Genomic DNA, 12,171 nt, shown 5'->3' on the forward strand with positions numbered 1-12,171 from the left:
TTACTTGCATACTATATGCACCCTTTCACCCAAAATCAGCCCCCCAGAGTTGGGGCATGTGACTTAAGTGGGGAAGATAATGTTTCCTCTCTAGAACAAGAGCAAGCATGGAGATGCTGTTGCAAGATGGCTGCTGTACTTCTCCCTTTGCCAGCCTTAGGGAGGGAGCGGGGTAGAGTACACACTTAAGGATCAGAACTGTAGTGTTAATCCTCTCACATCCACAGCTGCTGAAGTCAGCATTCATCCATAACCTGTCTTTTCTTCTTTCTACCTTCACAGACAAAGATACGGGATTTATTTGGGGTCATGTAGCATGTGAGAAAATACAGGCAGTCCTTAGACTTACGGCACAATTGGTTCTTGGAAACCGTGTCTTAAGTTGAAACGCTGTAACTGGAAACTGATTTTCTCATAGGAAATCATGTTATAAATGAGGGATTGGTTCCTGGATACCCTATTTTCACCAAAAATAACCCAGAATTTTGTACTCAGACAATTATAGATGAGTAATATAGCTACATTATTCATATTGTAAATAGCAATCATATTGATTTGGAAGGACTTTTGTGGTGACTTTGCTGGACTTTCTGAAGGGCTCTTGGTTGGACTTTTTGAAGGGTCCTTGGCTAGAGTTTTCTCAGGGGTCTTGGCTGCAGGTTTTTCTGGAGTCTTGTTTGCTTTCTTAAAGAAAGTGTCCAAGGAAGTTTGGACAGATATTCTCCAAGGAGATGGATGACACAGAAAATTTGTTTGCTGGTGTGGTTTTGGGTTGGATCAAGCATTGTAAAGTCAAAACTGATGTCAGAAATTTGAAACAATATCAATTTATAAACATTGTAAGTGTGAAACATTGTAACTCAAAACATTGCAAGTCAAAGACTGTCTGTACAGAGTTTACTGATTTTCCAAAGCCTATGTTTGTTCACATTTTAGAGATACTGAAAGACTGTCTTGTTTCCAGGCATTTGGTGGTTTGAGAGATTTGGAGGATGACATTTAGATTAGTGTTTACTGGTAGATATATTTGAGGCTTATCAGCTGTTTATTATGTAACCCTTCTGCCAGGCACGGGTTGGCAGCAACAAGGGCTGCATTCAATTTTGGGGTCTAAATATATTTTACCTTGGCTTGAGCCCCCACCCAAACCACATGGGAAACACTAAATAAATTACTAGGGTGTCCCACTTAAGCAAAACCCTCCTTGAAAGCACTGTAAACACAAAGAATAAATTTATTACAGAAACCAAAGGCAAAGAAAACACTAAATACAATTTAAAACGTTAGCAACTACAAGGCATTGTTCATAAATTGCACCCTCTTGGAGAGCCTTCACCCATGCCAGGCAGTCTGGAACTTGGGACTCACCCAAAAGGCAGTGTCTGGAGCTTGTACCCTTATACCTGCTCTTCAGCAATGAGCTGGAGAAGGAGGCTTCACTGGAGAGTCCTTTGAGCTTCTTGTCTTTGCTGCGTTGCAGGGAGTTGCTAGATAGCACAGATCCTTCTATGTTGCAAAGAGCCCCCTTGTTGCTCCCTACAATGCTGTAGGGCAATCCCCACTTCCAGGTGCTGGCCTTGAGGGGTTAACTGTGACTCCAGGCAGCACACTGCACCCCTGAATTCCTAGTCCCAATCCCAGCTCTGCTGGGCAGAAACTGCAAAAGGAAAACTTCAAAAGAGAGGTCATGCCTGTCTCACTGGGCCTGAACTGGGCACCAAAAGATAGGCAGGTCTATACTGCACTGAGGCCTGAACATATAGCTGGGTTTCAGTCATGCAGCTAGGCACAGATAGATGTAGAAAAAGCAGAAAAAAAGGCACAGGTCTATCGCTGTGGCCTGGACACGCAAGCTCAACTACACCCCATGCTGAGACAATACAATTAAAAAACAGAAGGGGCCAGACCACTGTAGCCAGTAAGTGCCAAGACCCATTCCTTGGCGGTTTGCTCCAGTGATCAACACTCCCATGTTGTTAACCCACTTAAGAAGAAAAGAAGACGGAGGAAATAGGAGTCTCAAAATCCAAAACAGACTTTTTCTTCCTCTACCTGAGGCTTTCCCTTCAAACAGGGTTTGCTTGCCACTCCAGCAAAGGTAAGGTGGGGGAGACCCCCCCTCATGGAGAGCAGGTTTTCTGGCTCCCAATGTAGCTCTGCAGCTCTCAGCAACCCCAGGAGGAAAAAATAAAGAGAGAGAACCTTAGTGAGTAGTTCTTACATACCTGGTGTGACATCACCCAAGCCTGGTCCAATCAGGAAGGGCTATATTTTACTCTTTCTCCCTACCAATCTGCCTGAAGAATCCTCTACTTCTTCTAACCAATAAAGTCAGAGGGTTTTATATATTTTCCCCAGATACAGGAAAATATATAAAACCCTATCTTGCCATATGCTGAGCACATGACCAGAACAACGGGGGCCATCTCACCCATATCTAAACACACACACAAAAAACACCATATACAACTCAGTGTGTGTCTGGGGGGGGAGGTACAATTATAATATTCCATTTGTGGATAGACATTTTTAATTGTATATTTTATAATTGTGGAAATACATAGCGCTATTACACCTGGGGGAAAAAAATCAGAAACAGATCAGACCTTGCAGCCCTCCAGAGAAGCAATATAGAATCCTGTTACCTAACACACTGGGATGGGAAATGAAAAACTTTAGCCAGCTGAAACTAGTAATTTAGATTAGGCAGGATGTTCAATTGAAAATATTCTTGCTATTATAATAAAATAATAGTAGACTGTAAAGGATTAGTTGAAACCATCTAGCGTAGGATAAAACTCTCATCATATTGTAAATTCCCACTTAATGCCTATATGCACCGCAGGAATTGAGTTTCTGTAATCAACTTCATTGGGAACAAGATGAGTGCTTAAAGCAATGCCTTAGGTGGTAGGTAACAGGAAGCTAGAAGAGAGGAATACAACAGTGATTCTGTTGTGCTGTTGTTCAAATCTGCTTTGATAGATGCTTGATTCCAGTCCTAGCCTTCCAGAAAAATAGTTGTCTTGAGAAAGTTTTGCAGGAGCAGCAGCATCTGCTCCAAAGCATAGCAGTGTGCTGAAGAGAAAGTAATGGTTTTCATATACAGAGATTAGCTGCAATATAGATAAGGAAATCTAGTCAGTAAATAGTCTGAGGAGGCACATCCAGGCAAGTGCACATGTACATTTCCCCAGGGACACATAGCAGCAACACATAGTTGTGCTGTTGCGACTTGTCCCCAGGAATGTACATGCATGCATGCTCTGGCATGTAGCAAGTTGCCCCAGGTGGGGTAGGAGAGTCTGGGGCCACTTACCTGGGGTCTTCGGAGCCTCCTGAGGCTCCAGAGGTAGTGATCTGGCATGCAGAGACTTGCCGGCAGCCAGAGTGTAGCTCCAGCCAGCCAGGCTCCAGTTTCAGGCAGTGCATATTGCCACCACTTGTGCTGCCCAGTTTTTTTCAGACACAGGTTTTTTGACACTGGTATCTCCCAGTGTGAAAAAAACCACCTTGATGCAAATTAGCGGTGCAATGAACACCTGCATATGCGGCACATACAGTTTGTGGCCCCGCAGATGGGTCTGCAGCACTGCATACCACACATATACACTTGCCTAGATGCGCTCAGGCAGTCTGATAGCAATACCAACAGGGCATGTTGGAGTAGCATTTATTTTTCTGTCCCCTATCAAAATCCATAAACCCCACCATAAATATGGCAAATAGGCTACTGCTAAACAAACGTCAATAGCATGAATTTTCACTGCCAGAATAAATTCAGAGTAGGTGGATTAACACTAAGGGGTCAATGCTATTAGAAGGAATTTAACATTTGCATCCATGTTTTCATAAGTCTTTTCACTTCAGCTTCTCTACCAGTGTGTCAAGTGGCTTGCATGCATGTGTGAGGGGGACTGAATCATCACACAGCTCTAATACCATAATCCAGTCATAAGGCAGGTGATTCAGAAAACACAATATGAACTCTTACACTTGCAATGTTCAAGTCCTACAACAGTGTGGCTTGGCAACAAAGAAGCACAGAGGACTTTTCTAAAACGCCATATTCACAATCCTGCATTCAGGCAATAGGGCTGTCCAAAGCTTCAGTAGCCAATTCAATTCAGAGGAGATTCAGCCCAATTCGGTGGCTGAATCTCCAAATCTGAATCAAATTGGCATACCTATTAAAAGGTCTGAATCAATTCGGAGGTTTCCGAATCAATTTGGAAAGGATTTGGCACCGCCTCAGAGATTTGACCATAGACTAAACAGGCAGCAGTCTTCACCATGCTGGACACAGCTGCCCCCAGCTGGTAAGTTTGTTGTATCTTCTATATCATTCTTCAAATGTGGGTCTTAGAATTACACACAATGCTCTAGGTGGGGCCAAAAAACACAGAGCTGAGTGCCTCTATCACCTACTGTGTCTTACACCCAATACTCCTGTTGATGCAGCCCAAGAAAACATGCTTTTTTTTTACGGCTGACTCAAGTTGAGTGGGTGATCCATGAAAACCTGAAGATTATTTTCAGAAGTGCTGTCACCCAGCCAGTTACCTCCCATTCTGTGCTTGTGATTTCCAGGTGTTTTCCACACAGGCTAGGGTCTTAGTTGACATTTTACATTTTCCTGTATTATTCTTCCAGCAGATACCTTGAAAGTCAAAATCCACTATTAGTGACATCTCATAACTTTTAGATAATTTTCTTGTCTTCTTGAAGGATGTCTCAGCCAAACCTTCTTCCTGACTTGGTAGTCTGCATCAGACACATCATACTGTCACCACTATTCTTTTCCACCTTTATCTTTACTCAGATAAACTCAGTTATGTGCTGGCTTCCACACTTCTTAACGACTTTTCTAAGCTGCATTGATAGAGGCATTTGTGACAATGACAGAGGAGTATTTATTCAGCTTTGCCCCAGTGAAAAGTTGTTCAATCGGCAATGCTTCTGTGCTCACATAAGAGTGGCAGATTTGCTCATCAGAAAGCTTCTTTTCACTGATGACTGTATTCTGGTAACCCACTCAATCAATGACACCCAGTTAATCATGGATCACTCTCTGTTCATTCAATCACTTTAGTTTCATGATCAGCCTTAAGAAAACCATAGTGCTATGTTAAGTTATGCCAAAGGGAATGTACACCCACAAATTATTATGATGAACAATGCTTTTTTTCAGTCTCATGAGAGGTTTAGCTACTAGTAATGTTGTTTATGATAGTTCAGTAAAAGGTACATAGATAATGAAATAAGTTCACTCCATCACGACACTTTGTAAAATGATTATATTAACATAATAAGCGTATTTTTATCACTTGTGCCTGTCTAAAAATGGTAAAGTTCTTTTTTAGCACTGAAGCTTGAAGAGATGAAGTCATTTTCTTTATAATACTATTCTGCCACTGATCTTGAAAGGTCAGGCAATTGCTGCATTTACCATTTAGCAAGAACTCATTGAGATGGCAGCATATAGCATTAAAATGTTTTTATTATTTTATGTGCATAATATAATAGCATTCAGAGAACCAATCAGGACTGTGGGCTGATTGGGCTATGTGCTACACAGGTGTATACTGAGACACAGTCCTACATGAAATAAGCTTTGAGGTGCATGGCAAGATCAAAGATACCATCAGAAATACATAGCTTCTATCAATATACTTTTGGGGAAAATATATGCTGTAAATAAATGCCAAATAACAATCCTCTGAGCTTTTAAATTGGCTTCTTACAGATAGAGGGAAAAAAGAGTCTTAGACCCCCAGCCCATTTTCATATAAAGGCCCAGTCCCAAGAAGTGTGAAAACATTTTTTGTGGATATCCCATCTAAACCTAATTTGCTGAAACTTCAAGCCATTGGTCCATGTCCTGCTCTCTGCAGCAAGAAAGTGTTCTCCTTCTTGTTTAGTGAAGGCCTTCAAACACTTGAAGCTTGCTATCATGTTCCTTCCTAATCACCTTTTCCACAAGCTGAACATGCCCATTTAGTTCTACTTCTCCTCATATGGCCTACCTTCTAATCCCATTATCATTTTTGTCAGCTGACTCTGGACCCTCTCTAACTTCTCCATTTCCTTTTAAACTGTGGAGCCTAAAACTGCACACAATAACAGGCATAACCAATGCCAATCCACCCTTACTAAAGAAGGGTGTGGCACACCAGCCCTCAGACCATGAAGGGATGGGGGCTGGAGTGCCCCAGGGCCATGGAGCACACCAGAGATGTGGGAAGGGAACAGGCGCACAAAGGGATGGGTGACCCTCCCCCCACAAACAATACTACTGCCACTGTTCCCATGGCCTAGAGACACGGCAGACCCAGAGCTTCTCCTGCCCACTCCAATTCCACACAACTCTCCTTACTAATGCAGCTGTGCTGGGAACTGGCCTTGGATGAGAACAGCAGCAGCACTGCACTGGTTCATCCTTCCAGTGCCTCCTAACCTTTGTTCTCCTTCCTCCCCACAATGGGCATCCCCCACTGGGCAGAATCAGGTTCTGGAAGTAGGATTCTGTGTGCTGCCTCCATTGTCCCAATCAGAGTTTGTCACTCTATGCAGCTGTTCATTGCAGCTCACAGTAGCAGAGTGGTAGAACCAGCTCAGGGCTCCATCCATACCTGAGCCTGGCACCCTGCAAAGCTGCTGCCCATGGATGGAGCAAGGCAAAAGCAGCCCTGGAGCTGCTATATGTCTAGATCACCTGGGGAGAGCAGCAGCAATGGCAAAAGCATCCTGTGACCCCACTGGTGCACCCTCCTGAATCCAACACTGCCAGCCCCTAGTAAGAGGTGTTCTCACCTCCTGTGTCTTGCAATAATGCTCCTATTGGTGCATCCCAAAATTGCATTCAGTTTTGGTGTGTCTGTGCCACACTGTAGTTGCACATTGAGTCTCTGATCCACCAAGACTCCTACATCTTTCTGTTCAGCCAGTTGTTACCCATTTTGTATTTGTATTTCTGCATCTGTCAGCACTGAATTTCATCTTTTAAGCTCCATCCAGAATTTCCAATCCTTTGAAAAATTAAAGGGACACAGCAGTGCATATAAGACACCAAGATGTTTCTGTGAAAAAAGAACAAATATGTGGATAGCGCTGACATCATTAGTAAGGAGAGTTGTGTGGAATCGGAAATTTTGTTTCATTAATGATTTAAAGGTTGTTAAAATTTGTTTTATTCTAATTCCAATTCTAATTTTAAAGTTCTTTGTGAAAGAAAACTTTTGAGCAAAAATAATTTCAGATCAATCAAAATGTTAAGTGAAAAAATTGACACAATTTTTCTTTAGTCATTTTGCACATATTTTCTATTTTCTTCTAAATTAGGTTTTTAAATATTTTTATCCTGCTTCACAAAGGTTTTAAATTATAATGGAATCACATTTTCTAGTTGGTTCCATCAAAATCTATTGGACCAATTCTAGTAGTAAAACAGAAGAGACAGGGGGCAAAAAGGAAGACAAATGAAAAAGTCTGGAAAAGTCTTCTCTATTTAGAGATTTTTCTTGTGAGGATGGGAAGCTTGAACTCAATTCAGTGAAACATGGGATGCCAAAAGATGGTTTCAGAGAAGGTGATCAACGGGTCTCAGTGAGGCATAGGAAAATGGATTTAAGGGCACATCTACACATGCATGTAAGCATGACTAAATTTAATGCGCCTTAAGCTAATGAACATTAAGTGATTTTTGACAGATGTCTACTGAAGAGCTAAGTTAGTGACAAGTCCCTGCAACCCTGTCACATGCCTCTACTGTCTGGACAGACCCAGTACTAAAGTTAGTGCCAGGTCACATCTACACATGCGTTAATACGGTTTAACTAATTGCGCCTAAATTTGCAGATATCTAATTTAGGTGTGATTAGCCTGATTTTGTCACTTTTAATGCGCATTAAGGACACATATGTGTAGTCACATGCTGATGATGTCCATTAAATTATGCTAATGTGCATTAGTGTGTCTCACGTAGACATGCCCAATAATTACATTTTATATGGAATATTAGTATCAATGCATCTGTTAAGGAGACCAAATGGTAGACAGTTATGCTAGTTGAAGAAGAACATAAACAAGAACATAAAGTGGCTTAGAAGCTGCTCCCAGGGGGTGGTAATTGATAGGTATGGCAGGACACTGTAGGTGCCTGCCACTTTAAGGGCCTGAGCCAAGCTGCCAGCAGGTGCCTGATTGCTGCAGCCATTTTAGATCCCCAGCTGCCTTTCTAATCAGATCATTTCCCTGCTGGCAGGGGAGGCAGTAACATTGCCTGGCTGGAAGGCCACTGGTATCATCCTGGAGGTAAGGGCAGGAGTTGTAGGAGGCTCCTCATCCTGGGCATGACCTAAAACTGCACCCTACTGGGAGTGGGTTGCCTACTGGGGCTCTCAGTGGCACGGGAGCCCCCAGGAAATACCAGGCCAGTGATCACCCCAGTGAAAGGTGAGTATGGGCGCCTTAACCCCATCCCTCACCTTCTGGTGGGGAGAGAGCAACATCAGTGGCCAAGCACAATGACCTGCTGCTCCAGGGGGGAGTGGTAGCCCTCATGAGACCCTGGAGTACCAGTCATGGTGTGTGCAAAGGGTAACATCAAGGGAAGAGTAGAGGCCAGGTAAGCTTCTGGAAGCACCTGAGCCAGTTGGGGAGAGAACCCGCAGGGCCAGGCACGCTCCCAGGAGCACCTGAGCCAGGAATGAGGAACTCTGCTCCAAAAAGTGCAGGCAGGAGGTGAAGACCCTGCTGAGGGACTTGACTGGTCAATGCTAGGGCCAGGACCTGAGGGTCAAAAGGGCCAGGGGCCCACCGCAAGGGACACCCATGATGAGCACAGAAGCTCAGAGTCCCGACTGGGCCTGAGATGGGGCCAGGGCTTATGGAAGCTACAGGTCCCCACAGTTGGGGGCCACAACTAATGGGCAAAGGTACCAGTTTAGCTAACTACCTGAGATGCCATCTGCAAGGCTTGGGCTGCAGTGAACTGCAGATACCCCCTAATATCAGGGTGCAACAATGGGCAGCCTCCTGCCTTAATTAACAACTTTTATTAATTACCAACAAGACGTGGTGGGCAAGACAGGGGGGTGGCGTGCCCAGAGGCAGGTGGGGAGCTAGCTGTGGCTAGCCAGGGATTCCCACCTCACCACAATGGGAGGTCCTCATCCTGGAGGGCCATTTCCAGTGGTGTTCCCTAAGGATTGGTGCTTGGACTGGTGTTCTTTAAGATATTCATTAATGACTTAATTGAGGGGGTAAAAAGCTCAGTGCTTAAGTTTGGGAATGATACCAAATTGTGAGGAGACACAGGCACACTGGAGGATAGGTGTAGGATCCAGACGACCTTGACAGACTGGACTCATGGGTGGAATGGAATCAGATGAGATTTAACAGGGATAAGTGCAAAGTCTTTCATCTGGGTAGGAAGAACCCTTACCACAACTACACGATGGGTAGTGATCCACTGGCTGGCACAGCATCTGAACAAGACATAGGGGTTACAATCGGCGGAAAGGTGAATATGGACCAACAGTGCAATGAGGTTCTCAGAAAGGCAAATAGTACTCTGGCATGCATCAGCCAATGTGTGGCCAATAGATTCAGGGAGATACTCTTCCCTCTCTATTCGGCACTGGTGAGGCCTCTGCTGGAGTACTGTGACCAGTTCTGGGCACCGCACGTCCAAAAGAACATAGATAACCTTGAAAGGTTACAAAGAAGGGCCACCTGCATGGTCAAGACCATGAAAGATAGGCCCTATGAGGAGATGCTCCAGGAACTGGGCCTGTTCAGTTTGAGTAAGAGAAGGCTGGGAGGTGATTTGATAGCCACTTACAAGTACATCGGGGTGATCACCAAGATCTAAATGAGCAACTTTTCAGGAAGGCACCTCAAGGGAGGATGAGGACCAATGGATATAAGCTTATAGAAGGTAAATTCAAGCTAGATATAAGAAATAACTTTTTCTCTGTAAGGGTTGCCCGAATCTGGAACACACTCCCAGCAGGCATAGACGACGCATGGGGGCATGGAGGGGCACATGCCCCACTAAAATTGGCCAATGCCTGCATCGCCACCTGTGGGTGGTCACCACTCACCACCCCCTGCCCTTGCCACTGACACCACTGTGGCAGCTTGTGAACGGTCCTCGCTTGGCCTATCTTCACCACCATCACTGCAGCCACCTGCAGAAGGTCCCTGCTTGGCCCACCATTGCCGCTGGCACCACTGTGGCCACCTGCAGGAGATCCCCGCTGACTGCTGACATGCCCCTGCCGCCGACATCACTGCTGCTGCCACCTGCAGGCAGTTGCCATGCCCTACCCCCTCCCCCCCAGCCTCAGGAGGCATGCATCATTCATGCCAGCAGGGGTGGTGCAGTCACCATCCTTGGAGATGTTCAAGAGGAGGCTGGACAGACACCTTGTTGAGCTTGTCTGTCCATGGCAGGGAACCAGACTTGATGATCTTACAGGTCTCTTCTGGTTCTACAATTCTTTGATTCTATACAGGTAATGATAAAGAGAGGGAGGGAAAGATACCAGGCCTATAATGGATAAGAGATAGGAAAGAATCCTAATCATTGAAGGGGAGGGGGGCATTATCACTGATCACAGGATTACCTTTCCAATTTAAATAGAGAGCTTAGGTGATCAGCTTTTTTCAAAACAAAAATACTTGGACCAAAGAAGCTAAATGAGCTGAGTACTAAGCTGCAGTTCTGATGGGGCACATTTTTTATGGGTTCAGTGTGAGCACACTTTGTTGTAAATAGCTTTGGTAAGTAGTTTCACTAGTAAAATGTCTACAGCCTTGAGATGACAGTCTGAGCCTTGCAGCAGGTTGCAGGGACTATTCCAATTTGTTCCCCATAATATTATGTTACATTTCTTTGAGTGAGCATTAGTCCCCAGGTTAAGACTATAGTTCTGCAACAGTCTTGTTGGGAGCATGACTGACTGTACCTGAGAAGAAAGAGTGGAGGTCTCTGAGAGCTTGAGGAAGAAAGGGTAGCCCTAGGAGGGGAACATTGGAGTCCAAAGCAGGACAGAGGGACTGCAGTGGCAGAATAAAGACTGCTCGGAGCTGAGTAGTCTGCTTTGCTGTTTGGGATGTCAGCACTCACTCTGACCTCCCCTTTAAGGAATACATCATCACACAATTTCCAAAGAGCTGAACAAAGAAGGAGTTCTTCGAGCTGGGGATGCTATGGATCACTGGAGAAGCCAGGACAAAGAAAAGCCAGGGTCTCAAGCCAGATGTCTGCCCCTTGTGAAGCTATACCAGGGTTGATTTCAAGGGGTCCTATGAGAAAGGGAGACAAAACAAGGCTTCTTCTTGGGAAGTCCCCAGGAAAAACTTCCCCTAGAAAGTAGCATGATACACAGCATACGCCATATCCAATTTTATAGTGCCCCAAGGAAGCAAGTATAATTGGCTAACTTGTTAACTGTACATGAAACACCATTAAAAATGACATTTGATTTAAAAGTGTACCATGCCTTTTTTGTTTTTCAACCTCTGATAGGAAGGTCAAGCTTTTTGGGGGGAAATGTCTAGACTTCTTGGCCTATAATGAATACAACTGAAATTCAACATTAAAATAAAAATTAATACTCAGTTATTGAATGACCCATAAGACATTTCTATAGTATAATTAATGTTGCTATCAATCACTTTTTGGTTATAGATGTCAAAGTGTCATCATCTGTAGGAATGATTTTATGTTTTTAAAGTTTGTGGGTTTTATGAACATTTACTTTTCTAAGCATTTCCCTATTAAAATATGACTTTAATTATTGCTTACTAATGTATTCTTATGCTAATATAAACCAAGGTTTAAATAAATTTTAGTCAACCAATCAGAAAAAAAATATTTCCCTAGTGGTTATTTCACTAAGTGCCTTTTGTTTCTTGCTTCCAGGCACATAGCTTTACCCTCTACTGACACAACAGAGAGAGTTATCTCCTTCTGGCCGGAAATGGCCAGATCTTTCATGTTGTTGTTATACAACAAAAGCATCCCAAGGAAAGAAAAAAAGTAAGAATGGGGTGGGAAAAAAAGATGATGGAAAGAAGATGATGGAAGAAAGCATTTTTCATTTTGAACACTGAATAATTCCAGACAATCCAGATATTCAATACTATATAGCTGCATTTTTG

General features: G+C 43.8%; 1 long non-coding RNA gene across 2 annotated transcripts in view; it reads right to left on the reverse strand.

Annotated features, from left to right (window-relative positions):
- Positions 1 to 1,216: 1,216 nt before the first annotated feature.
- Positions 1,217 to 12,171, reverse strand: part of LOC109300907 — a 76,617-nt gene continuing 65,662 nt past the window's right edge. For both annotated transcript variants that reach the window (XR_002098364.1, XR_002098365.1), the window contains 3 exons: positions 6,814 to 7,079; positions 4,429 to 4,660; positions 1,217 to 1,657 (listed from right to left, as the gene is read on the reverse strand). This is a non-coding gene — a long non-coding RNA (uncharacterized LOC109300907). The remainder of the gene's footprint in view (positions 1,658 to 4,428; positions 4,661 to 6,813; positions 7,080 to 12,171) is intronic.

The sequence above is a fragment of the Gavialis gangeticus genome, unplaced genomic scaffold (genome assembly GCF_001723915.1).
Source record: "Gavialis gangeticus isolate Ggan-Ray unplaced genomic scaffold, GavGan_comp1, whole genome shotgun sequence".
In the NCBI taxonomy this organism is placed as follows: Eukaryota; Metazoa; Chordata; order Crocodylia; family Gavialidae; genus Gavialis; species Gavialis gangeticus.